The sequence below is a fragment of the Rhinichthys klamathensis genome, unplaced genomic scaffold (genome assembly GCF_029890125.1).
Source record: "Rhinichthys klamathensis goyatoka isolate OS25496 unplaced genomic scaffold, OSU_Roscu_1.1 h1tg000053l_1, whole genome shotgun sequence".
In the NCBI taxonomy this organism is placed as follows: Eukaryota; Metazoa; Chordata; class Actinopteri; order Cypriniformes; family Leuciscidae; genus Rhinichthys; species Rhinichthys klamathensis.
Window position 1 is genome coordinate 1,559,069 of NW_026606598.1, and position 24,987 is coordinate 1,584,055.

At 37.9% G+C, this 24,987-nt stretch overlaps 1 protein-coding gene across 2 annotated transcripts in view; it reads left to right on the plus strand.

The window, feature by feature from the left end:
* The first annotated feature begins 1,893 nt into the window (after positions 1-1,893).
* Positions 1,894-24,987, plus strand: part of marchf8 (membrane-associated ring finger (C3HC4) 8) — a 102,177-nt gene continuing 79,083 nt past the window's right edge. Inside the window, exon 1 of one of the 2 annotated variants that reach the window (XM_056248095.1) lies at positions 1,894-2,011. The gene's annotated coding sequence lies outside the window, so the exon portion shown is untranslated. The remainder of the gene's footprint in view (positions 2,012-24,987) is intronic. The other variant, XM_056248094.1, reaches the window with a different exon arrangement.

The window sequence follows — 24,987 nt, forward strand, 5'->3', positions numbered from 1 at the left end:
TTGAGTTCTGTTGTGTTTTTATCTACTGTATCTTTCACGCCTTAACATTGCATTGAGGTGTTTGTTTTTGTTGCATATGCTTCATAACCGCACTGTTGTTTGGGATTCCATGTACTAGAATGAGTATATTACTATTATAGTACTATATTATATTATAGTGTATTACTTTGACTAAGTTGTGATCATACTTCTACTAGTATGAACCCATTTAGATGAGTACAGTTTCTTGACTGAGTAGCTAAACCACTTCTGAACTACTTAGAGCTGTCCTGTTATGATTTTTTACATTTTCAACTTTTAGTGTGTAAAGTGGCTGTTTGAGCATGAAAAAGATCTGTAAAGTTACAAAGCATAAAGTCCACTCCAAAAGGAGTTATTCTCTATATCAGTGCGCACTGTTTCTGTACTCCCTGAAACGCCTCGATTGTAGTCTTGAGTTTTCACATGGAATGTACACGTCACAGTATCCCTAATTTAAATAATTCACGCCCAAAGGCCTGGTTGAGTTGCGTTTGTAGTGTTTTGAAACTCACGGTTATGATAAGGGGTGTGACATTTCCGAAACACTTGAAGCGGTTGACCAATCACAACACACTGGTCCAGCCGACCAATCAGAGCACATTGCGCTTTCAAAAGGAGGGGCTTCATAAAGACAGGAACTAAACAGAGCGTTACTGACAGACTGGAAGGAGAGGTGTTGCAACAATATAAAATATGTGAAAATAATGTGTTTTTTAACATTAAAGTATGAAAATCTATTCTAGTAGAGCCCAAAAAGAAACTTAAGGCTTTGAAAAAGGGCATAATCCTTTAAAAAAAAAATGTATAGTCTTTTTTTTTTTTTTTTTATAATCTAAAATTTCAGGAATAACCTCAACTTGGAGTCCTAAACTAAAAAAAAGACTAATTTGTGCAGCAAACAGATGGTGTTAGAATGGTTCATGCAGTTCTTCAGCTGAATTATGCGACACTAAATAAAAGGAAACAGGCGTTGCTCAAAGCAGAATGTGAAAGCTGTGGAATTTGTGCAGGAGCTTTTATTAGTTGCACATTTTTATTTTACAATTCTATGCTATTTGAGAAGAAATCACCTCCTTTACGTACAGTATCACACCATAGAAGAAAACCGATATCATTTCCAAATGAATGTCTTGTGCTTCTATTAGTCCAGTTGCCCTTTAAGGAAACATGCATCTGTTAATACAAGAATATCAAGAGGAACTTGTTTTACAGGTTGAGTTTAACACGTTACATGACACATCCACACACACATAAACGTTTTACTGCGTGTCATTAATTCTAGTGGCCGAATTGTTCAACTTTATTCATGCATGTACAATTCATAACCTCAAGTATTACAAAACAATGAATCAAAGAAAGCATGTTTAGACAATGCTCTGATCACAAAACGTGTAAACCCTTTCAAAGCATGACAGATTTTAGCCGTTCGCTCCTCTATCATGACACATGGATCACCTGTTTCTCCAGAAGAGGCGAGGAGGAGCAGGGCACAGCACACCCATCCCTCTTTAATCAAGACTATTATAGTCTTTAACCACTATGATAATGTTCAAAAAAGGAGCATCTTTGAATCCTGTTCATAAAAAAAAAAACAATGTGAACTCACACCCTCACAGTGCACCATTGTAATAATGAAATCACTGTATGGAGACATGAGCCTCAGACAATGAGAGGAGAAAAACAAAGGAATCATCATCACCTCCTCTAGCACACAAAAAAAGTTCAATTTCTTATATTTGAACATAAACATTAGGGTGAATTAATGAGCCCACATTACCGGATCAGCTGTGTATATAATTTATTTGAACACTCGAGACATTAGCGCTGGAGTACATGAAGCACGCGCATGCCCTCTCCGATATTTTTTTTCTTTTCTCAGCCCTATTTTTCCACCCCGAACGCGGAAGTCGGTGGACGTGACGCACGCTATCAGATGGGGACTATGAAATAAAAACAAAAACATCGCTTTATACAGTCGGGGAAAGACGAGGTAAGTAAATATTTGAGCGAATCACGTAAACCTGCATTAGAGGGTAAACACTACACCGCTGTCACTGTAACACCACGCACGGTCGTCCTTTAATACGCCGAGAAATAATTTGTATCTTTATGGGGGGATTTGCATATCAAGTTAGGAAATATAGGCTATCTTAAATATATATTTTACATATATCAATCTCATGAATTTTTTCGTTCAGCACTGCGGAAGGCATAAATAAAGACTTGGTTTATTGTATTAGCTCGAGTCCCTTCGTTATTCCAGTGCTTGAATACAGTGCTGAACGTTAATTCTCTATTGTAATGCGTGTTGTCTCTGCCTTGACAGTGTTAATAATGAACAGACCAAGAAAATGCTAAAGTATTTGTTTTAGCGAGCATGTTGCACTTCGTAGAAATGAAACTGTCCTGAAAATGAGGTAAGAAAAATAACCGTGGTGGTCTGCATGCAGCTGTCATCCTTCATATCGCGCCATCAGCGGACTGTTTATGCTTAGGCTATATTGTGCAACTTAACTGAACAAAAGAGAAGACTGAGATGTAACCCAGACTCCAGACAGAGAAAACTATAGCGCTTTGATTGCATTTGATCTGTTGTATGCATAATTATTATTAATCATTGAAGGACTCGTTTTCGAAAATCAGTTCTTTTGAACAGCTCTTTTCAAAGAATCAGTTCAAAAATGATTCTATTTCGTCATCACGCGAACCCTTTAACACTCAGAGTGGTAGGCAGGCACCTATTTTTGTGTTTATTACTGGTCGATTGTTTCCGATTTCGATTGTGATTTCATGTCTTCTAGTTCAGTTCTTTTGCAAACATGATTCAGCTTTTAATTAATTAACATATAATTGGCATGTAACAATAATGAAATTGAGCTTAAATCACTCAGGTGGAACCATAAGCCGCGTTTCCACCGCAGGAACTTTACCCAGGAACTAGGAACTTTGGCCTGGTACTCGGTGTGTTTACACCGCAGGAACCAGGGTCTAAATGAAGTTCCGGGTAGATATTTCCCCCTCCGAAAGTCCCTGCTCGCGAGGTAGTACTTTTTCAAAGTTCAGGAACTTTCGCGGGTGGGGCTTGTGCGCTGAACATGCTGATTGGTTGTGTTCACGCCGCATTATGATTGGATAACTCCGCGCAGCATTTTATTTTAACCGGAATTTTTAGAATCTATTGCAGTTCGTGGCTTCATGCAGTAATGAAGTTCCATGCAGTAAGAGTTGTCTGTCTGCAAATATGGAATTTAATAAAAATAAAAAAGGCAGCTGGACCGACGACGAGATTCAGGCTTTATTAAGCGTATTTGCGGAAGAGAAATTTTCTGCGCGTTCGTCCCAGCCTTCTCACGGTCAATGTCCGCAATAGCTGATAACATACGCTGTCTAATTTTAGATCTAACGTTAGCATTACGAGCTTTCTGAACACGCTTTAGTATCAGTGCTCGTCTCTTTTCTGCCGTTTTGTTAATTACCTGGTTAGTAAACCAATACATCTCAAACAACTGCAGCACAGTGTGAATCTCTTCCATATTTATTATAAATGTGGCGCTCAAAACTGATTACTGTCCTTTACAGTCTACTGTCCGTCACAAGCAAGCAATGAGCAGTCGCGCGCAGTTTACCCGGTACTTTAGACCGCGATGTAAACGCAGAAAGCTACCGGTCTGGGGCAAAAAAAGTTCCTGGGAAAAAAGTTCCTGGGACAAATTGTTCCGGGCAATTGCGGTGGAAACGCGGCTATAGACTGTAAAAAAAAAGGGTGGAACAGCTTTGTATTTTTTTACTTAAAATGCTGCATAGACATAAAACTTTCCAGTATGTTTCATTACCTACAGTAATTTAGCCAGACATGTTAGAAAGAGACAGTTTTCGTTTCAATTAGACTGTGGCTGCATTCGAAATCGCATACTTCCTGCTATATAGTTGGTGAAAAACAGTATGGCTGCGTCCGAAATCTAATCCTACTCTCTTGAATAGGTAGCCTACTTATTTCGAATAGGTAGCTAATTAGGTACTTCACGGTTGCTAAAAAATATTTTCTATAGGCCTATAGTATGAATGTGTGTAGTATAGTATGAATGTAATCCGTTCATACTAAATTCGCCATGTTGTCATATATGTGACCTGCAGCGTCAGTTGCGTCGCTTCGATTGCATTCACAAATCCTATGCACACTTGAGAATCTCGCGGAAGAAGTTGGTACGGTTACTTTTTGCCTACTCATTTATGAGTACTGTTAATAGTAGTTCCCTATATAGTAGGGAAGTATGTGATTTCGGATGCAGCCTCAGTGACAAAATAAGTATGGCCGAATTCACAGTAGCACTAATAGTAATAAATTAGTAGGCAAAATGTACCCGGATGACCTACTACTATAAGTGAGATTCTTAAGTACGCATACGATGGATACTTTACTAGCCCGTGAGGCCACTGGAGAGGATTTGTGAATGCAATTGAAGCGACGTAACTGACTCTGTAGCCAGGTCACATGATAATGAAAGCATGACATTCATACATTTTATTTAATCTATGAATAGGTGCGACACCCACATATTCTACAGTGTAGTAAGTGCAGGTTACATTCATAGGCTACTACACACACTCATAGGCTATATAGAACATAGCCTAGCCTACTGTTTTAGCGGTCGTGGAGTAATTATTTTAAATAAGTAGCCTAGGCTACCTACTCGAGAGTATGCGATTTCGGACGGAGCCCGTGAGTTTTTCACTGGAGAACCACTCTTGGACTGAATCAGTCCGATTCATGAATAAAATGTTGAAACCTTTTTGAGAACCGATTCAATTGATTGATTAAAAAGATTCGACTCCAAAGAACGATTCATTCCAATCGGATGCTGCTGCTGCTACCCAGTGTGCCCAGTGCACTTGGATTGCTGTAGGTCTGTTGATGTATCGCCTCAATGCAGTATGGATTACAGTGCTACATAAGTGCGTAGGCTACTATAAAGTGCGCTTTTGCTATAGTATCTTGCGCATTAGTAGGTTTGAAGGGTGGATCAGTCAGTGACTGTGGTGTCAGTCAGGGACATTCATGCGCGCCTAGTCTTTCACATTCGAATAATGCTTTGAACTGCCAGTTTCGTTGAGATGTTGACAGCTACGGTAAGCTCATAATTTTGTCTCTATGTTTGTATCAACTGTAAAACACTTAATAGGAGAGTCCAGGGCTAGTTGTCACTCTATTTACTCCAGTGAATATTTCTCTCAGGATGTTTGTTTTTGAAAGTCAATTTCTGTGTAGACATGTAGCCTAAGTTACCTCAAAGTCTTGACAAGTAACAAAGCAGCCAAGTGATACAATTATTGAACACGTTGTTGGGACATGTTGTCACACTGTGGGGTAAGTTGTCACACTATATCCTGCTTATTATAGACTTTTCGCTAAATTAAAACACTAAAATAATTATAGCATGAAACGCAAAACAATTGTTAAAAATAGTTACTTATAAATATAGAACTATAGGCCAGGTCTAACTTAATCTCTTTGATTGAAATAATATTTCCTATACTCTGAATTATAAATTACAGTAATAATATGTGCAGCTATTACATATTGGCAATTAATGTGGTAGTTATAAAATGCAGACATAAAAAAAAAAAAAAAAAAAACTGTATTTGTACCAGCCTGACTTCTTATACACCTTCTTATCACTTTGAAGGCATCACTGTGTTCTCTTAACAACAGTATGTCACAATAGATAAAACAATAGATGGCTTTGTACTTTCCAAGTTTCCACCTCTCCAAGTTTGCACTTTCTGATCCTGTTTGCTTGTTTTTTGAAGTTGCATGAGGTTTCAAGAACTTCATATGGAGGGATGTGCTTCAGGATTTGTGGAGTTGCCTCCCTTACAGTGAATTTTGTAGAGAAGGAAACCATTTCTCCAATGTTGTTCATCAAGCATTATCTTTGTGGCTGCGCACTGTATCAAGATTTGGCTGTGACTTCCATGTTGTGAAATGTCATGTGTTTATGGTTTTCATGGTATCTGTGTGCCCTCTTTTCTGGTTGCGGTGAGTGTGAAGTCTTTTCGTATGCGAAGCTGTAAATGAATATGTTAAGTGATGCTGTACATGGGGAAGAACTTGTTTATTCTATATTGTACGATATTAAAGCGCCCCTACAATAGATTTGCATGCATCAAAGGTCAAACACTTTTTCTCAAAAAACAAATTTTCTCATAATATACATTGCACATCACCTCATTTCTCAAAGACGTTTAAAAACGGTTTGTTCGAAGATTCAGTCTCTCTAAACCCCCCTTTTCACCAGCCTACTCTGCTCTGATTGGTCAGATAGCCCAGTTTGTTCTTATTGGTCCACCACTTACCACTTAGGTTATTGGTGTCAGAAACGAAACTCATATCTGAATTTCAGCTCTGGGTGCTTCCTCAGCTCTTATACAGTGATACTAAAGGAATGATGGTCTAATTTTTTCTGTATCAATTCTAGCGTGAGTCCTCATCCTTTTGTAGTGCTTGCAAAGTGTTGAATTTTATGCTAACGTGTATTGCACCGCTGTCTGCAATTTAAACAGATATAGCCAAATGTGTATTCACACTATGGGATTAAAATAAAGTTGTTGATTAAGTATTGGACCACTTGCGGTGTTATATCTTGGAATGTGTTTCTGACCGAAAAATAGAGGCTGCTGTAGCTAGTTACAGTAGAAAGTAATAAGATTCTTGAAATTGGTTCGACCTCAGGAAGCCATTTAATTACAAAAACACATTTGTCTAAATTACTACTACATTGGAAAATTCTAATTGAGTGAATGCCGGTAAAACGGGCCACCTTTGTTTTGACAGTCTGTGTCATGTGCATGCTTTTAAGACTATTCACATCCGCCTTTGTGCTCAAATGTGCTTTACGCACTTGATAGAGCTCCAGCATTAGCCAAGACACTTAATGGTTTATTCTAAGACTGTCGGAAAATCCATTATAACATCTAATCTAATACTAATCTAATTTAATACTAATAGATGGCAATAGAATTTTTTTTAGAATTCCACTTATTTGTCCTCTTTGGGGAATTCAGTTTTTCTCAAAGTGCAGTTTGCCACGGGAAACATCAGTATCACATTGCTCATACATACATTTTTAAGATGGTCAAGAGCCATGTATCCACAATGACTTGTCATGATCTTCAAATGGATGTGCTGTGATGTGGGGTTTTAAAACAGCATCATACACTTGTGATCTCAATAATATAGCCAAGACACGCCACCAGTCAGTGGTGCTATTTAGAGATGGGAGAACATTTACCTTGTTTGACTAATCTGGACACATGCTGCAGGCTTTGCTGTCTCATGACACTTCTCCCTCAGCTTCATGGACTGTGTTTGGAATAGCATACTAACATACTACCACTACATTGTCTGCAGTATATAAAATAAATACACTGTGCGTGTGCAGTATGCTCATTTTCTGTGTGCATGAAAGTATGTTCAGTACTGCGTCCCACAATACAATGCACTTGACAGTTCTCAAACTGTCTAAAGCTTGTACAAAATCAATTAAAATGCAAAATATCATTGTGACAGTTAAAGTTTCCCACAAGTAGAGGTGGATTTAACTGGGAGCAACCATGTTTTCTTAGGAACCCCTTTGTACTTTTCATTCATTTATTCATTATTCACTACATCCACAATTGCAAAATCCCAGCAACAGAAGCATGTAAGCCATATTCTTTAGGCAGAAGGGATTAATCCGAGATGCCTCATTCAGATCAACAGCGTGCTGTTGTGGTTGTTAAAAAAAGAAAAAATACAGTCAGATGGTCGGTCAGATGCAGTTTCTCCAACATTTATTTTGCCTGAACATAGTTAGATATTTTATAGACATTACAATGACAATGAGGTTTGATTGTTTCATGTTGTGTGGATTGTTGGATTAGTTGTTATTTATTTACCCTTGTGGTATTCCGTCTACCATTGTTGGTAGTTGTTCGTCATTATGTACTCTTGTAGTATTCCATCTACCATTGTTGGTATTTGATAATCATTGTTATGTACCCTTGTGGTATTTCGTCTACCATTGTTGGTATTTGATAATCTTTGTTACCTGTGGATAATCATTGTTACCTGTGGAAATATCTGTATATTATTAATATGTATGGTATGAATGTATGGTTTTGACCCGTGCAACCACTGTTTCTAAATGAGGTATTATTATTACTATTATTATTATTCTTTTTTTTTAATTATATTATTTTCTCTTTGAGATTATTGCTGAAGGAAGCAGCCTTTATTTGTTTGTATAAATTCTTTTATAGATTGGGGTGGGGTTTAATAAGTTTTACTTCTTCCCACTCCATTTTCAAGCATACGTGTATAATTTGTTATTATTGTGTATCTGTTCTGTTGTCACACTATTTTGCTTGAAATAAATAAAAAAATAAAAAAATAGATAACAAACTCTCAAGGGCAAAAGTAAAGGACGGATATTACAGAATAGCAAGTGGCATTACTCAGACATCACTGCAGAATTTAGAAGATTAATACAGGCAGATACTAAACAATTCTAAACAACCTCGGAAAGAAAGTTCTTTCAGAGGCGATGTAAGTTGTATTACATTGTAGTGAACAATTACAAGACACGCCACCTTTTCTTCTGAATGAAGTGCATTGATAAATGGCGCACAATAACACAAGAAATGTGTATTAGGAATATTGATTTCATTGGGACTTATTAAAGACCACATGAAAACAATTGGTTACAGTTTAAACTTTCTTTGAATTATTTCCTTTTGAAAAAGGAAGTTTGGGCGGGATATATTGAAGGGGCTTCTACATTTAGTTTTTACAGTCTTTAAATAGGTTTGAGTTACATCAAATATATTCTCATTCTATCTAGAGATTATAGAAAGCTATGTATTTTTACGTTGTTTTTCAGGACATGTAGGCTACTACTATTTTCAAAAGTTTGGAATCACTATGGAATGAAATAAATTGGTACTTTTCTTCACTAAGGACAGATGAAATTAAAATGAACTAAAATATTAACTAAGAGGGTTGCCAAACATACCGTTACTACCGATACCAGTCGGTACTAAAAAAAAAAAGTTGACGGTACCAGCATTTCTGCAGTACCGGTAGTACCGACAGTACCAAGAACCGGGTTTATTCGGTTCCCGCTGACAGATGCTGCTTTCAAACGCTCTCATTAGTGTTTGTCTGAGCATGGTTTTACAAGCGTTAAGTATTGTATCCAATCTCAATCATATCTGTTGACTGCGTGAACGCAATGACGTATCAGAGGTGCTAGTCAGTAAGTTAGTCAGAATCTGCTTAACACCGCTGAAAACGCAAAAGGTTTGGTTTTGTTCAACACGAGCCTGACGCTCGCGAATCCTTTCATCATAACCTACAAAGTGTTAACACAATGTAAATAAGAGATTCGTCCAGTTAACTCTTTCCCTGACAGCTTTTTTTTTTTTTTTTTAAAGTTGCCAGCCACCGCCAGCAAAAATTGTATTGCCCCCAGAATATTTTGTTGTATGAATATCTGAACATGCAATGTATCAAACTAAAGAACCCTCTTCTTTTATACAACAACATAACAACAACAAAACATTTTTATTCTAGCTTCATGCATTCTTTTTTAATAACACTTGAATGTGGGTAAGTTTTACAAAAAAGCAACATTTTGTACAAAAATACTTTTTTCAAAGACTACAACGTGCATAAGCAATGCTTTTATTGCTTGTTTCTGCTTTTTTGCACGTATTGATCCGGAGATTCTCTAGTCTGTTAAAGGTAAGGTATGTGATTTGGAAAACGACCGGCAGATTTTGAAAATATACCATTCAAATGGTCCTACCTTCTTTCCTCCAATGGCGGGTCTGACTCCACCCATTTGAAGAACATGGACGCGCAATCATGCACGAGCGAAAACTCAGATGCGCGAGAGATTGTAATGACGATTTACTACTAATCATGGAACCGGCTTTACTGACGAGATGCGCATGCGTCACAAACTTTGAGTATGCGCACGACGGGTGTCACGCGCGCTGGGGGGAGGGGTGTGTGGTACAACCGTTTGATTGACGGACTTACTGTCCAATGATTCTGGTGGTCTTGGAAATGATTGGCTGGAGTTTTTCGAGTCCTGCCCGTTCCACAGATGATTAAATTGCTTAATTTTCATTTCAGTGCTTCTAACTCAGTGGCTGTAAGTGGGTTAGGAATAGGATTTCAAGTTATTTTGAAAAAATGTACAAAAAAGAGAATCACATACCCCACCTTTAAGTTGCGTAAGCGCCCCCTTACCGTATAACGTATAAACCTAAATTGATACAGAGAACAGCACATTTTTACTGGTATTGATACTGACCACTGAAATGTTGGTACCGTGACAACCCTAACTCATACTAAAAAATACACAAATAAAAACATTTATAATATTTTCTTAGCTTTGAGTAGTGGTGAATAGTGGCTGTTAAAACTGTACCATCACAGGTAAAATTATATAAAAATAGAAAACAGTTATTTTATAATACAATAATAATATAAAAATGTTTACTGTATTTTTTCATCAATCAAATGCTGCATTTGTGAGCAAATACAAAGACATATAGGTAACTTAAAGGGATTAGTTCACCCAAAAATGAAAATGCTGTCATCCTTTACTCACCCTCAAGTTGTTCCAAATCTGTATAAATTTCTTTTTTTCAGATGAACACAAAAGAAGAAATTTTGAAGAATGTCGGTAACCAAACAGTTGATGAACTCCATTGACTTCCATATGGAAAATACATACTATGGAAGTAAATGGGGGGTCCATCAACTGTTCTTTAAAATATATTTTTTTGTGTTCAGCAGAAGAAGGAAATTCATACAGGTTTGGATGGAACAAGTGGAGGGTGGGTAAATGATGACAGAATTTTCAGTTTTGGGTGAACTATCCCTTTAATAACTAATAGATATGGAATAAAAGCCACAAAACGTTTGATAGATTTGTTGAAAATGTCACCTCATAGGTCCCTTACTTGTAAAGTTTGGACCACAGACAATTGAAAGAGACAACTTTTGAACCAAACTAAAGTCATATCAGGATTTGTACATATTTAAAGCTGATAGAACATAACAAAAATGACACACAAATGTCATAGTGGCAATTTAGATTACATTGGAGGCTGCAGATTTGAGAGAATTGAGAAACATGAAGCAGACGAACATTGCCGCAGTACTTCTTCGCCTGCAAGACGTTGTGTGTGAGAGAGATTTTGTAGCCGCTCTGCTTCATTTTAAATTCAGACATGCTGAATAAATAAATGATCACCTTGTTATTAGGACCTTCATACTGCATTAGGGCCTATACATTTTCTTCCACAACACCGCTATCCACCTTTCCATTTTTGATGTAAGAGAGCAGCAGGTGTGAGTTTCATTAGGAACTTCATTTATTTAAATTCGATTATTTTAGCTGTACAAAAAAAAATTCTGTTATTCTGCTTGATGTTGCAAACTGGTATTTATTATCACATTATTTTCATTTATTAACATAATCATAAACAAAGAGCTGAATTAGACTTTCCATTACGGTTTATTTGCTTTTTTGCTCATCGGCTCTGAATTAGAGCATTTGGCAACAGAAAACGAGTTTTAATAGAGATGGAGTGTACAGCTCTTTGGACCACTCAAAGAAAAAACAATTATAATCCACTTATGAAATGATGAATTGCAGTGCTGTTCAGTCATCATCACTTGTACGTGCTTATGATGATAGCCCATTCCTGATTAGTATGTACACCACCAAGCAGTAAGTCTATAAGGTTGTTTATTTCACAGTTTGGAGCAGTTTTATTCGTCATATTTCATATATATAACAAGAGAGACAAGTCAAGTCACCTTTATTTATATATAGCGCTTTATATAATAAAGTTTGTTTCAAAGCAGCTTTACAGTGATAACAGGAAAATTACTATCCATTTCGGCTGTTGTTCAGCTGAAGTCAGTTCAGTGTTGATTCAGTTCTGTTGTAAAGATTATCTATTATTAAATTAGTTCATTTCATCTATTAAGCAGGTATGCAATAAAAAAATGATGTCATCGTCCATGCTCTGGACTTGGATTCCGATTGGCTTTCCTTGTATTCTTAGGTATTTCCCAAGGAAATTTACCCAGCTTCTCCACAGTGTTTCCATTGTTCATGTTAAAACTTCTCGAGGTCGTGACAGATATTTTTTATTATGTTCCTTGAGGTTCACTTATAATGTAAATAAATTGTCTTGTACAAAAAAATCCAAATATAGGCTATATATGCATGCAGGAAAATGATTATTTTAACTTTCATCCTAACCCTCTTTCTGAAATTATCCATTTTGAAGGAGCAGCTCCTTTAAAGTGTCCAAAATGCTTACTTAAAGTGTATGGTGTAATATAGCTTTCATGTAGTGTGTAATATAACTGTGAATGTAAAAGGTCTGCAAAGTTTAAAAGATCGAAGAAAGAACCAATTCTGAACTGCCTGTAATGAGTCGTCAGTAATTTCAGCTTTATTTCCTGCTCAAACTTACCAGTTCAATTCTCACACGCTTTATGAGCAGCGGCTTCATGTGTGCTGAGAAACAGTCTTTCTGACAGACAGTATGCGTATATAGCGAAATTAGTTGTATTTCACTGCTTACTATGCTTCAACGGTTTAAAATCACTTGTTTTTAAACCACAAAACTTAACGCATGCAAACGATAAGCTTTTGTGATTGTTGTGGCACAGCAAGGTTTCGTGAGCATAACCGTGATAGAGACGATAGTACAAAATCTCTAGCGGTTGAAAAATGTCTACCAGTTAATCGTGTCTACCTGTATATTGCCCACCCCTAATACTGTTCCATATATAAATCTTACTAGGTTTCTATCATCATGAATGTGCTTTGAAAAAGAACAGCTTCTACTTTTTTGATAACTCCTTTTTGCGTTTCACAGGAAGCAAATACAAGTGCAAATAACCTCTTGGTATTTTAACTTGGTTTAAAGTAATTAACCACATCACTGCTTGCAGCACATGCTGTGTTTTTATTTTGTTATTGTTCTGCAAATGGCATTTTCCTCTTATTGTGGCAGTAACCTTAAGTTTTATTAAGAGAGGGAGCAGGAAATTCAAGAAAAGATATTTCGTTCCAGTGTATGATGAAAAATCAATGATCCTGATTTTTGCACTTTCGTCTCAGTGCTCAGTGCCCTCCCCGCTGTCCCTGCTAGTGTTGGAGACTGAATGACTGTGGACCTGTGAATTGATTCAGCAGTGCCATGTATTGGGCAATTTTCTAGAATCACACATTACTTTATTGCCTTTCTTTTTTATAACAAAAAGATGGCCATTCTCGTTCTCCTGCAGTTGTGAAAATGTCTATTAACCAGAATATTATTTAACATTGTAAAATGTTTTTTAACAGACCTTAGAGTAGGCCTACTACTATAATTCTTTTAATGAAATACTGTGGGTGGGCCTAGTCCAAGCATAATGCTTAACAGATCCGTAGTTTATAAACATTCAAATATAAATGAAAGTATATCATATGTAAGATGTACATCATTCAAAAGTTTGGTGTCAGAAAGATTTGTTTAAAATAAATTAATACTTTTATTATGCAAGGATGCATTATTATAATATGTTAACTATATATCTTCTATAAGGCACACATCAAACACCTCATATTTTGTACGAATGGCGCAAACATGGTTTCATAAACTGTTTTAAGTCGCTTGACTGGATACTGCCGGAAGGTTACGAGGAAACCTTTGCATGACCCAATTTAAATTCACGCATTAGCCTATGCTTTGATTTTGCATCCAATGTTTATGCGTTCAGAAACAAGAACACGTCCTGTGCACCTCCTTTTGCACAATAACCATCCATTAACATTTTGATAGAAGAAAAAGCAGTTGCTGAAACCTGGCCGCTATTTGAATTTTATTCAATTACAATCAGCGAAATCACATAATAAAATAGTGACACCATCTGTGCTCTGTTTTTACAAAATTGAAAATTTTCACTACCTCTGTGCTTTTTAGGGACTCTTTTTGATGTTTTGATGCAGTCTGCAGTTTCACCTTCCTCGCTACATTTTCAAGGCGTTTCATCTCTTCTTGCTAAAGATGAAGTCATCCGCCATCCAGTTTCCTCCTGTGCTCTGCTCTGAATCTGTGTGGAATACGGAGAGACGCTTTGACAGAAACTACAACTAATGCTGAAAATCTAGGAAAGTCGGCTGTCTCCATTAAATTTGCAGGATTTGTCTTCAAAGTGTGAGGGAGGTTTACTTTCTTAGAATGCTCTTCCTTTTTGAGCCTGCAGAGAGCCTGTGAGCCCGTGTGTGTTTATGTGTGTGTTCAAAACTGCATGTACCCTGAGGTCATGTGTTCCTTAGTCTCACGAGCCCAAACTTTCACTATCTGCATGAAATCCAGTTTAGTTTTCAGCTTGTTCTGATCAAGAACCGCCTAAAAAAGGTCTGATTGACACAAAAACCACCAATCACAGTTTGTTACTCCTCCCAAAAATGAAAATTCTGTCATCATTTACTCACCCTCAAGTTGTTGCAAACCTGTATGAGTTTCTTTCTTCTGCTGAACACAAAGGAAGATATTTTGAAGAACGATTGGAACCAAACAGTTGTTTGGCACCATTGACTTCCATAGTAGAAAATACTATGGAAGTCAATGGTGCCAAAGTTCCAATCGTTCTTCAAAATATCTTCGTTTGTGTTCATCAGAAGAAAGAAACTCATACAGGTTTGCAACAACTTGAGGGTGAGTAAATGATGACAGAATTTTCATTTTTGGGTGGAGTATCCCTTTTAAGGGCGGGTTTGTCTGAAATAGCTTTACTTTACAGTTGAATTCAGGATTAGGAAACTGTTTAATATTGTATGACATTCTGACGTTTTGCTAATATTTCCTTTCCACCGCAGATGCATGACAGAAATCCATGTTTATCTATAATAAACCGAGAAACATATCAAAGCTAACATACAAATGTGATAGTAATGATGACTTTATCTTATTCAGACGACTTTAGCGACAGCAGATCTGACAGCATTGAGGAAGGAGGTGGTCAATGGCGTGACACTTCGCTCCATAAATTACAGCGTCCCAAAAGGACAACGTGTTTACGCGCAAACATTATGATAATTTATTCTTGGGCTTGAATGTGAAATGAAGGAATGAAAGTACTGCTGTGCAGCACAGAGTGTGTGAGGATCAGCAGGCTTTCATCAGTACACATCAAGTCCAGTTTATCCCGCTCTAATCTCTTAACAGTCTGTGAGGATGTTCCAGCACTGGCGGAGTTTGTGTCCCGCTCTGATCTTGAGGTCATGTAATATAGCACACTGATGGGGTTTAAGCCAGTAAGCCACTTATTAAGCTTTGAATAATTATCTGATATCATCACTCCAGTCACATATGACACAACCTGACGTTATCCATTTGGTTAAAATCCACTGGATTGCTTAATAATAAGGCGTGTGATTGTGCAACTGTTCAGAGAAAAACAAATAAATCCTGTTGTCGCTTGCTACTGGAAACAACATTTAAAAAATGCAACTAAGGTGTTTTATAAAGTGCAAGAGAGTAGAGAGATTTAGGATATTTTTACACGACAATGATGTATTAAAAATAGACATCAACGCTGCCAACACGATTCCCCTTCACACAGATCTGCGAAAATGACTAAAAAGGCTGTATTATGCATGCCAGGCCAGTAGTTGGCGATGTCACTTTGTCAAGAAAAAACCCTAGGCATGTCGGCTAGTGATGTCACTATTTTCACAAATTCATGTTTTTGTTGTTTAAATGGAGATGGTAAAGGCATCGTTTTCAAAAGCTTGCATATTCAGGCCCCCAAAACGCAGTTGTCATGGAAAATTCAAGGAAAGATATTGAACTTTTTCATTACCTCTGTGCTTTTTAGGGACTCTTTTTGATGTTTTGATGCAGTCTACTGTTTCACCTTCCTCACTAAATTTTCTAAATGTTTCATCTCCTCTTGCAAAAGATCTTGTGCTGAGTGTGCTCTGATCTGAATCTGTGTGGAATATGGTGTTTTTTAAAGTGCAAGAGAGTAGAGCGATTTAGGATATGTTTACACGACAATGGTGTACTAAAAACAGACGACAACGCTGTCAACACGATCCCCGTTCACACAGATCTGCGAAAATTACCAAAAAGGCTGTATTATGCATGCCAGGCCAGTAGTTGGCGATGTCACTTTGTCAAGAAACACCCCACGAACAAGTAATACGCTTGCGTAAACACACAATACGCATGCACGGACACGCAATACGCATGCGCATGACATCACTGTTTTCACAAATTCACGTTTTTGTTGTTTATACGGAGAAGGTAAAGGCATCGTTTTCAAAACCTTGCAGTTTGAAACCCGTTTTCAAAAGCTTGCTTTTTCAGGCCCCCAAAACAAAATGCATAAAAAGTTTTTCGTTTTCAGTTGAAATCGGTGTCGTGTAACAATACAAAAAAAACACCTGAACAAGCAGATCAAGGTCTTCAGAGTTACTAGAAAATTATAGGTGGATGAGTTTGATTAGGGTCTGAACTAAACTCTGCAGGACAGTGGCCCTCCAGGGCTGGTTTTGAGGAACCCTGCCCTAAACCTTAGCCTGGTAATACCAGACTCTGCTACTTCACTTTGCTTCGTAGACAGAGTCTGGAATGGCATAATAGAGAAGTGTTTTCTCTCTCGCTAGGGGGCGCTTGTCTGAAGTTTAAAATCATTGGTTACCCGTAAGCCAATCAGATAAGTTTATATATGACGTATGTTATGCGCCGACACAGCCATCGAACCACAGACATCATGCATCGAACTCAAATCTATGATCGAACTTCCACTGTAAACCTGCTGTAAACACTTGATGATGCGAGCGAAATACCGGAGTGAGCATGGCTGTAAACGACTTTTGCAGATTATGCAAAGTTAATCTACGCATTAGTTAAAAGTTAATCTATTTGCAGCCAACTGTCAAAGTTAGGATTAGTTATGTTAAACACAGCTCTTTGTTAATCTCGAGTCTGTCGGAAATGCTGCAACTTAATTGCAAGATTACAGCATGTCATGGCAATATTTAAGACCTGGAAAAGAAAGGAGACACTGACCTGTCAAAAGGCTCCCCAGTTTCTCGCTGACGATCGGTAATAGTTGATAAATTAAACTTTTCCTAAAGGGAGTAGGTGTTATGGTTGATCAGGAACGAACCCAAGCGCAGACAGTATGCGAAAACACAAGGTTTATTTAAAGACAATAACAGGAAAACAAAACCCACGAGGGGGCAAAACAGGACTGGAACAGGGCTGACAAATCTAGGTTATGACTTGACGGCAAACAAAACAGCAGACGAAGAAACAGACCTTCTCGGTTGACAACACACTAGACAGGGTACTCACGAGGATGACAAAGTAGCAAAACACTCCGACATGAAACACGAGATATAACAATGAACCGACACAGGACAGCAAACACAAGGGTATTATAAAAGCAACACTAATGACAAGGACAGGTGAAACTGACTAGACAATCAAGACGAGACGAGGATAACAAGGGGGCGGAGTTACATAACGAGACAACACAAGCACATGGCCAAACAGCTGGCCATGCGCCTGCACACAAAACATGATTCTGTCATGATCCTGCCTTACGACCAGGGAAAATAAAGAACACGAAGGCAGAACCATGACAGTAGGGCCACAACATCACCTCCATTCAAAATGTTTAATACACACTCTTCTTGTTCGGGCTTCAGTTTGCTAATGCCGGGAATATTCTCCACAACAGAGCGAATTGCATCCGCGTCTCCATATCCGCGGTCGTTTTCGATTTCCCTGACCTAATCTTAAACTCGGCGCTTAGCGACTACGTCACGGCTTTCAGCCCGCCCTCTGTTCGTTGATTGGCCCGGCTGTTTTTAAGGCGGGAGGAAAACGGATAGATAGGCCGCTGTCTCAGACTGAGTACAGAAGCGAAATGAAATTGAGCGGAAGTACGAAGTCTGACGTAGTCAGGCTACTAAACCTAACCCTACACCTAAATCTAACATTTTAAAACAACAACAAAACATAGATTTGTATCATTTGTAAGCTGTTTTCTTCATAGGGACCAAAAAATGTCCCCACAAGGTAAACATTTCTGATATTACTAGCCTTGTTGGGACATTTGGTCCCCATAACATAGGGCAGGTGTTTTCAACTCTGGACCTCAAGATTGACATTCCTGCAGAGTTTGGAACCAATCCTAATCAAACACGCCTAAGAAAGCTAATCAAGATCTTTAGGATTACTAGGAAGTTAAAAGCAGGTGAGTTTAATCAAGGTTAAAGTGGACCTCCAGGGCCAGAGTTGAGACCACACACACACACACACACTGACCACTGAAGTGAATAACATTGATTAGGCCATTACAGTGGCACCTGTCAAGGGGTGGGATATATTAGGCAGCAAGTGAACTGTCAGTTCTTGAATTTTATGTGTTGGAAGCAGGACAAATGGGCAAGCGAAAAGATCTGAGTGACTTTGACAAGGGACAAATAGCGATGGCTGGACAACTGGGTCAGAGCATCTCCAAAACAGCAAGTCTTGTGGGTTGTTCCTGGTATGCAGTGGTTAGTACCAAAAGTGGTGGAAGGAAAGACAACCGGTGACTCAGGGTCATGGGTGCCCAAGGCTCATTGATGCACGTGTGGAGCGAAGGCTAGGCCGTCTGATCCGATCACACAGAAAAGCTACTGTAGTTCACATTGCTGAAAGATTTAATACTGCCCATGATAGAAAGGTGTCAGAACGTGCAGTGAATCACAGTTTGCTGTGTATGGGGCTGCGTAGCAGTGCATACCAGTCAGAGTGCCCATGTTGACCACTGTCAACATCTGAAAGCACCTACAATGTGTACGTGAGTGGAACTGGACCATGGAGCAATCGAAGAAGGTTGCCTGTCTGATGAATCACGTAGTAAATATAGTATATTAAAAGATATCTTTAGGAGTTATCTAAATGACAGATTTGCAAATCAATATTTGCATTTCTGTGCCTCTGATTTCAATAAAAAAGATTATATCATCTGATATCTACTGTACTATCTGATAACTACTTTTTCAAGTGGGTATCTTGACTGTAGTTTACCTTTAAATTTAGAGTATGTTACAGCTTGACAAGCTTTCCCAACAGACAGTTTCTGTATGTAAACACAGATCATACATGCAGAAGTTTAGCTGTTTTCAGTCTGGAGGAATGACCTTTGGGAACGTCGAACTGTGTCACCTTTACAGTTGCATGGATGAATAAATCTGGGTTAGAGTCTTGGCACTCAGCGTTATCTCACACACTAGAGACCACAGCAGAAAGATTTTCTAGAGAGGGGAAACACACAGGCTCAGGCCCATCTCTTAGATGGATCCAATGCTGTATCGATCTCATATATTTCCAGCGCCAGCTGCTCATTGATGGATAGTCCTTTCTGGAAGCTGGGTAATTTACCAGCCTGATCAGTTCAGTGCACAGAGCAGCTACTCTCTCTTATTGTCGTAGAGTTAAGGCCTATTCACAACAAGAAAGACAACTATGACGATAACCATGTTCGTGCCCACACCAAGGGACGATCATTTTCTTTATTCTACAATTCATATAATTATAAATCCCTCTAAAAACCAAATGAAATCAAAAAAGCAACCAAATATGGCATTGTTACTGATACACATCTACTTACAAGCAGTTTTGATTGGTTTATTAAAAAAATTGGCAGTCACACCAGATTTGAACTGCAAACGACAACAAGAAATATTACTCTGACACTCATCCTCATAATCTCATGTTCAGATCCTGATCCCCCCCCCCCTAAAAGTGTGGTCACATTTAATCATTTTCATGGGCGAAATGCAGGCGTTTCAATAGGAATCCACACAATTTGCAGTGGTTTCAAGTTGGTAACAAGTATTTGGTGCTTGTTTTGAAAGTGATCTCTGTGTGAGCTGTGCTTCAGACATCACTATTCTACTGACGATATGGACCATTTTTGCCCATGAAATTACAATGTGTCCGCACCTTAAAGTTGGCATGAAACAGAAGTTGCGATAGTCTTTTCTTCACTTAATGTATATCCAAGTGAAATGGCTTCTCGAATGAGAAAAACTGTAGGGAAGGACTTAATTTTGTCCATCGGAAATTGATTGGATTGTTGGATTGATTGTCCCATCCTCGCGCCAGTAAACACATCATCAGAGAAGAGATGTCGTTGCAAAAGAGAGGGGAACTTATTTTGATTATTAAGGCACATGAATTAAAAAATAATGATGTGTACAGATAAATATTTTATATGAAACAGTTCAATATTCCATAAAAGTTTTTGATTTCATGGTGACTTCAAGACTAAAGTCCCTGCTTTGGATCCTGTGAACGCTGGATGTCGTGAAGCATACGGTACACTTCATCACATGCAGCCAGCAGGGATCCATTGCTGTTCCTCTCAGCCCTTCTTCCTTTCATGAGCTTGAACTTGATGACTGGAGTGTTTCTGATTTGAGCTGAGGCAAATATTCGGATCTATTTGTTATTCTCTTTGTGGTTTGTATGTGATTTACCTCTGTAATCAAATGCAATGCAATTTTTTTACTATGTACAGTATAAGACAAGCTGCTAAACCATATTTTAGTATATGATTTATTATTTAAATATATTATTAATTATTTTATCTTTATCAAGAATTTATCACAGTTTTGCTCTCTGAAACTCCACAAAAATAATGAGTATGCTCTTTGAGGCATTGATGCCAGAGAGAGACATATTTCCCAACCTTATGTCCAGATGTTAACCATGACAACTAGGTTTGAATGTTTTTTTTTTCTTTTCTTTTTTTACAAAATCTCAGTGGTGTTTGTGCAAAACTCTCTAGGTGTGTCCCAATTTGCATACCAAAATTCCAAAAAGAATAAGCACTTCAAATCCCAGATGATGCACTTAATTAACCGCAAAAAAATGTTGTACATACACTCAACTGTTGCAGCTTTCTTTACTGAGCGGCTATCAGACTCAATGCTGGATGACAAAATAACCTTCTAAAATTCATACACTTGACAGAATTCATAGTGCATAGTATAAGTACTTAGTGTATAGTAGGTCATTTGGGACACAACTTCTTTTGCTATTTAGTAGCTAAAAGGTTCTGAGAGGTTTTTCGTCAATTGCTATGAAGTTAATAGGGCATTGCTAGGTGGTTGCTTAATGGCCCACTCCAAATCTCTATAATATTCTGTTCTCTAGAGGGCTCTGGTTGCTCTTTCATTGTTAGGTGCCATTCACACAGAACGAGTTTTTATGGTTAAAACGTGAGATGTGGACTACAGGTCTAGAGACACGCGTTTTTTAAAAGTTGAGCTTCTTTTAACTCAAGCGCTGCATGTTTAGAACACAGTGTCATGCATGAGAGACACTGCAAAAGACATGAGCGCAATGGTCAAACTCATCCGTCATAAAAGAACAATGGAAAAGTATTGTGTGAACAGCCCTTTAACCTGCTGGGGCGGTCAGTTCAAGTTTGGTGAACTCTGATCTGTGAATTTGTATCACATGAAGACGTGACCAATAAATGTTGGATAGGTCATGGCGTGACCTTTTAGCTAAATTAAAAGAACATACATTTTAAAGATGCGGTCACATTTACCGTTGCTCCAATTGGAATTCACACGAGGGCAAAAAAGTTCATCACGCAGATTATGTTTATGCTCAAGATGGTTATGTAAATTTGCCGCGTTGACCAACAGAAAACTGCTTGGTTTGAAAGTGACTTTGCAGTACATCTATATGACTCTGACATTGACAAAGGACCATTTTTGCATGTGAAATATGGCTAATATGGCCGCACCCTAAAGGTGCAGGTTTGCAGGGTTTACATTTTTGATTTGTTTATAATTGGAATTTATTATTACATAGAATTTATGTTTTTAAATAGGCTCCACATAGTGTGACATCATATCTCATGTATCACTACATCTTCTGTAGCACAAATTCTCTGGATAAGTTACACGGCGAAGATAAATGCTTATGTTTATGGGTTTGTTCAAACCCTTGCAATAATCGCAATAATACTTGCTCCTTGCACAATACACACAGTACGTGGCATGGGACGTCGTCAGACAGACATTCTACCCTGATCGACTGTGCTGAAGTTTCTGGTGCAGTGCATGCATAAAATAGACATCATATTCACTTTGCACCGCTCATTTAGATCCAGAATTGGCAGAGACCTCATGCATTAGTCATCATTCCGCAGGCTTCAAGACCGTGATTATTATTATTATGAAATCAGATTTCAGGAAAACCTCAAAGGGTAATGACCACTAGTTGCTTTTCAGTAAAACAGAAGCCATGAGGTTGATGTTTTTTGTGTGTCTTTTCTTCCATTGACACTCAAGATTTGCCTTAAAGGAGAACTCCGGCGCAAAATGAACCTTTGGTCTAATAAAACATTGGTACCTAGTCAACCGTTCTCTGAGATTTGTTTTCATGATAATCGAATGTAAAGAGTTTTATCTCTAAAAACTGTTTAGCGTATAACGCTAGTAATGGGGGCATCTATTAAGTAAAGAGAAATCGCTAGTTTATACCACTAACAAGACTCAAAATAGCCCCACACGAACACAGTAACATAATGAGGGTCCCTACATGTAAAACGAAGCATTGAGAACTTTGTAAGTGTACAGACCGTTTAATAAGAAGATATTTTATGAAGACAGTCCACTTCGTGTATACAGACAGGAGCCATCTTTGGAAAACAGTCTCAACTAGTCAAACCACGAACGACGTGCTAAGTGAGTATGAAGTTCAGTGAACTTCTGAACTGTATGAATGGCGTTCGTGGTTTGATTAGTCGAGACTGTTTTCCAAAGATGGCTCCTGTCTGTATACACGAAGTGGACTGTCTTTATCTTTATCTTCTTATTAAACGGTCTGTACACTTACAAAGTTCTCAATGCTTCGTTTTGCATGTAGGGACCCTCATTATGTTACTGTGTTCGTGTGGGGCTATTTTGAGCCTTGTTAGTGGTATTAACTAGCGATTTCTCTTTACTTAATAGATGCCCCCATTACTAGCGTTATACGCTAAACAGTTTTTAGAGATTAAACTCTTTACATTCGATTATCATGAAAACAAATCTCAGAGAACGGTTGACTAGGTACCAATGTTTTATTAGACCAAAGGTTCATTTTGCGCCGGAGTTCTCCTTTAAGCTGTTTTCCATGTTTACCTACAAAAATGACACAATGGACCAGGGTATTGTAGATCCATCAGCATGTCACACGTCTCATGTGCTTGGCAGTAAACCATATCCTGCTGCCTTTGTTTTAGAGAGCTGAAAATGATTCTCGCTTGGCCTATTGATCCGACGGCACAAGAGTGATTGCAGTCACGTGCCCCCTGCTTTAATGCGGTGTGATTAGCACAGGCTGTTGATCAGTCATGTGGAGCAGTTTCTGCTCAGATAACTGTCCTGCTGTGAGCCCTAGATCCATATGAACTGACCAGCTGTTCTGTGTGCAGCTTATGAATTAATGACACTTTTGATGCCAAAGAGGGAGGATTTCATTCGCTCCTCCCCCATGTGTTGACCATTATAACAATATCATAATATGCATGCACTGATAATTACACAACCAAATGTGAAAATGACTTCAATCTGTTGTCCATACAGTAGGATCCTAAAAACTGAGACTAGTTTCCACTTGTTAAACTTCTCCTTATAGGTGGTTTTCTTATTTAATGCCATATTTTTCAGCATCACAATTTCAGTGTTTGGCTAAATTAGATTCTAAAGAGTGTCTTGTATTTCAGTGGAAGCAAGAACATCTCATCCTTTGCTGATGTCACTTGATCAATATACTGTATGTGTGTGTGTGTGTGTGTGTTTTTAAAAATGTTTTTGAAAGAAGTCTCCTATCTTCTTACCTTCACCAAGGCTGCATTTTTTTGATGAATGATTTTGATGAAAAATACAGTTAAAACATTAATATTGTGAAATATCAAAACATATTTTGTTTCTTTTTTATGTATTTTTCAATGTAATATTCTTGTGATGGCAAAGCTGATTTTTTCAACAGTTTTGATCCCTCGGGATCCTTCAGAAATAATTGAATATGCTGATTTAGTGCTTAAGAAACATTTCTTCTTATCGCTGTTGGAAACGGTTGTGCTTCTTAATATTTTTGTGGAAAGCATGATACATTTTTTTTGTTGCAGGATGCTTTGATGAATAGAATGTTTAAAATAACAGAATTGATTTGATATAGAAATCTTTTGTAACATTCCAATGGTAGTGTACATTTATATTTATTTCATTTTAATAATTGTATTTAGTTAATCATTTAATTGAATAGTTTACCAAAAAACTAAAAATCAACAACAAGATTTTCAGTTTCAGTTTGAGATTCTCTGAAACAAGAGATATTCAGTACCATCATGTACTATTTGTCATGCTGCGTGCATTATTCTTTTAAGCAAACCAGCAGACAGGGCTTAACGGTACGTCTTCATTGTTCAGTGCCAAACTGGTGGATTTGGTCTGATGCCAGTGGTGGTCACTGTGGAAATATAGATGCAAAGTCTTACCCACACATCACAACCGTTGGCATGGTCACAAAATAGGGAGAAACTGAATTGCTGTCATGGTTGCAGCAGATGGTGGTAGAAGTTGAACTGCCTTTATAAGCAGATTTAGCATTGTCTCAGTATGGCATGAGCTCTTTGTTCTCCTTCAAGGAATGCGTTTCATTATGGAGAATATTGGAGCTGATTTGTAATTGGTGATTCAACTTTTAACTGCTGCTTCTCATTTCCTTGCTCGCTGCATGAGACTTGATGTTTTTGTAAGTTCAATTAATATGCAGCAGTGTTTCTGACTGCTGAACGTGATTTCACCAAGTGGGAAGTTTTCCAATTCTACA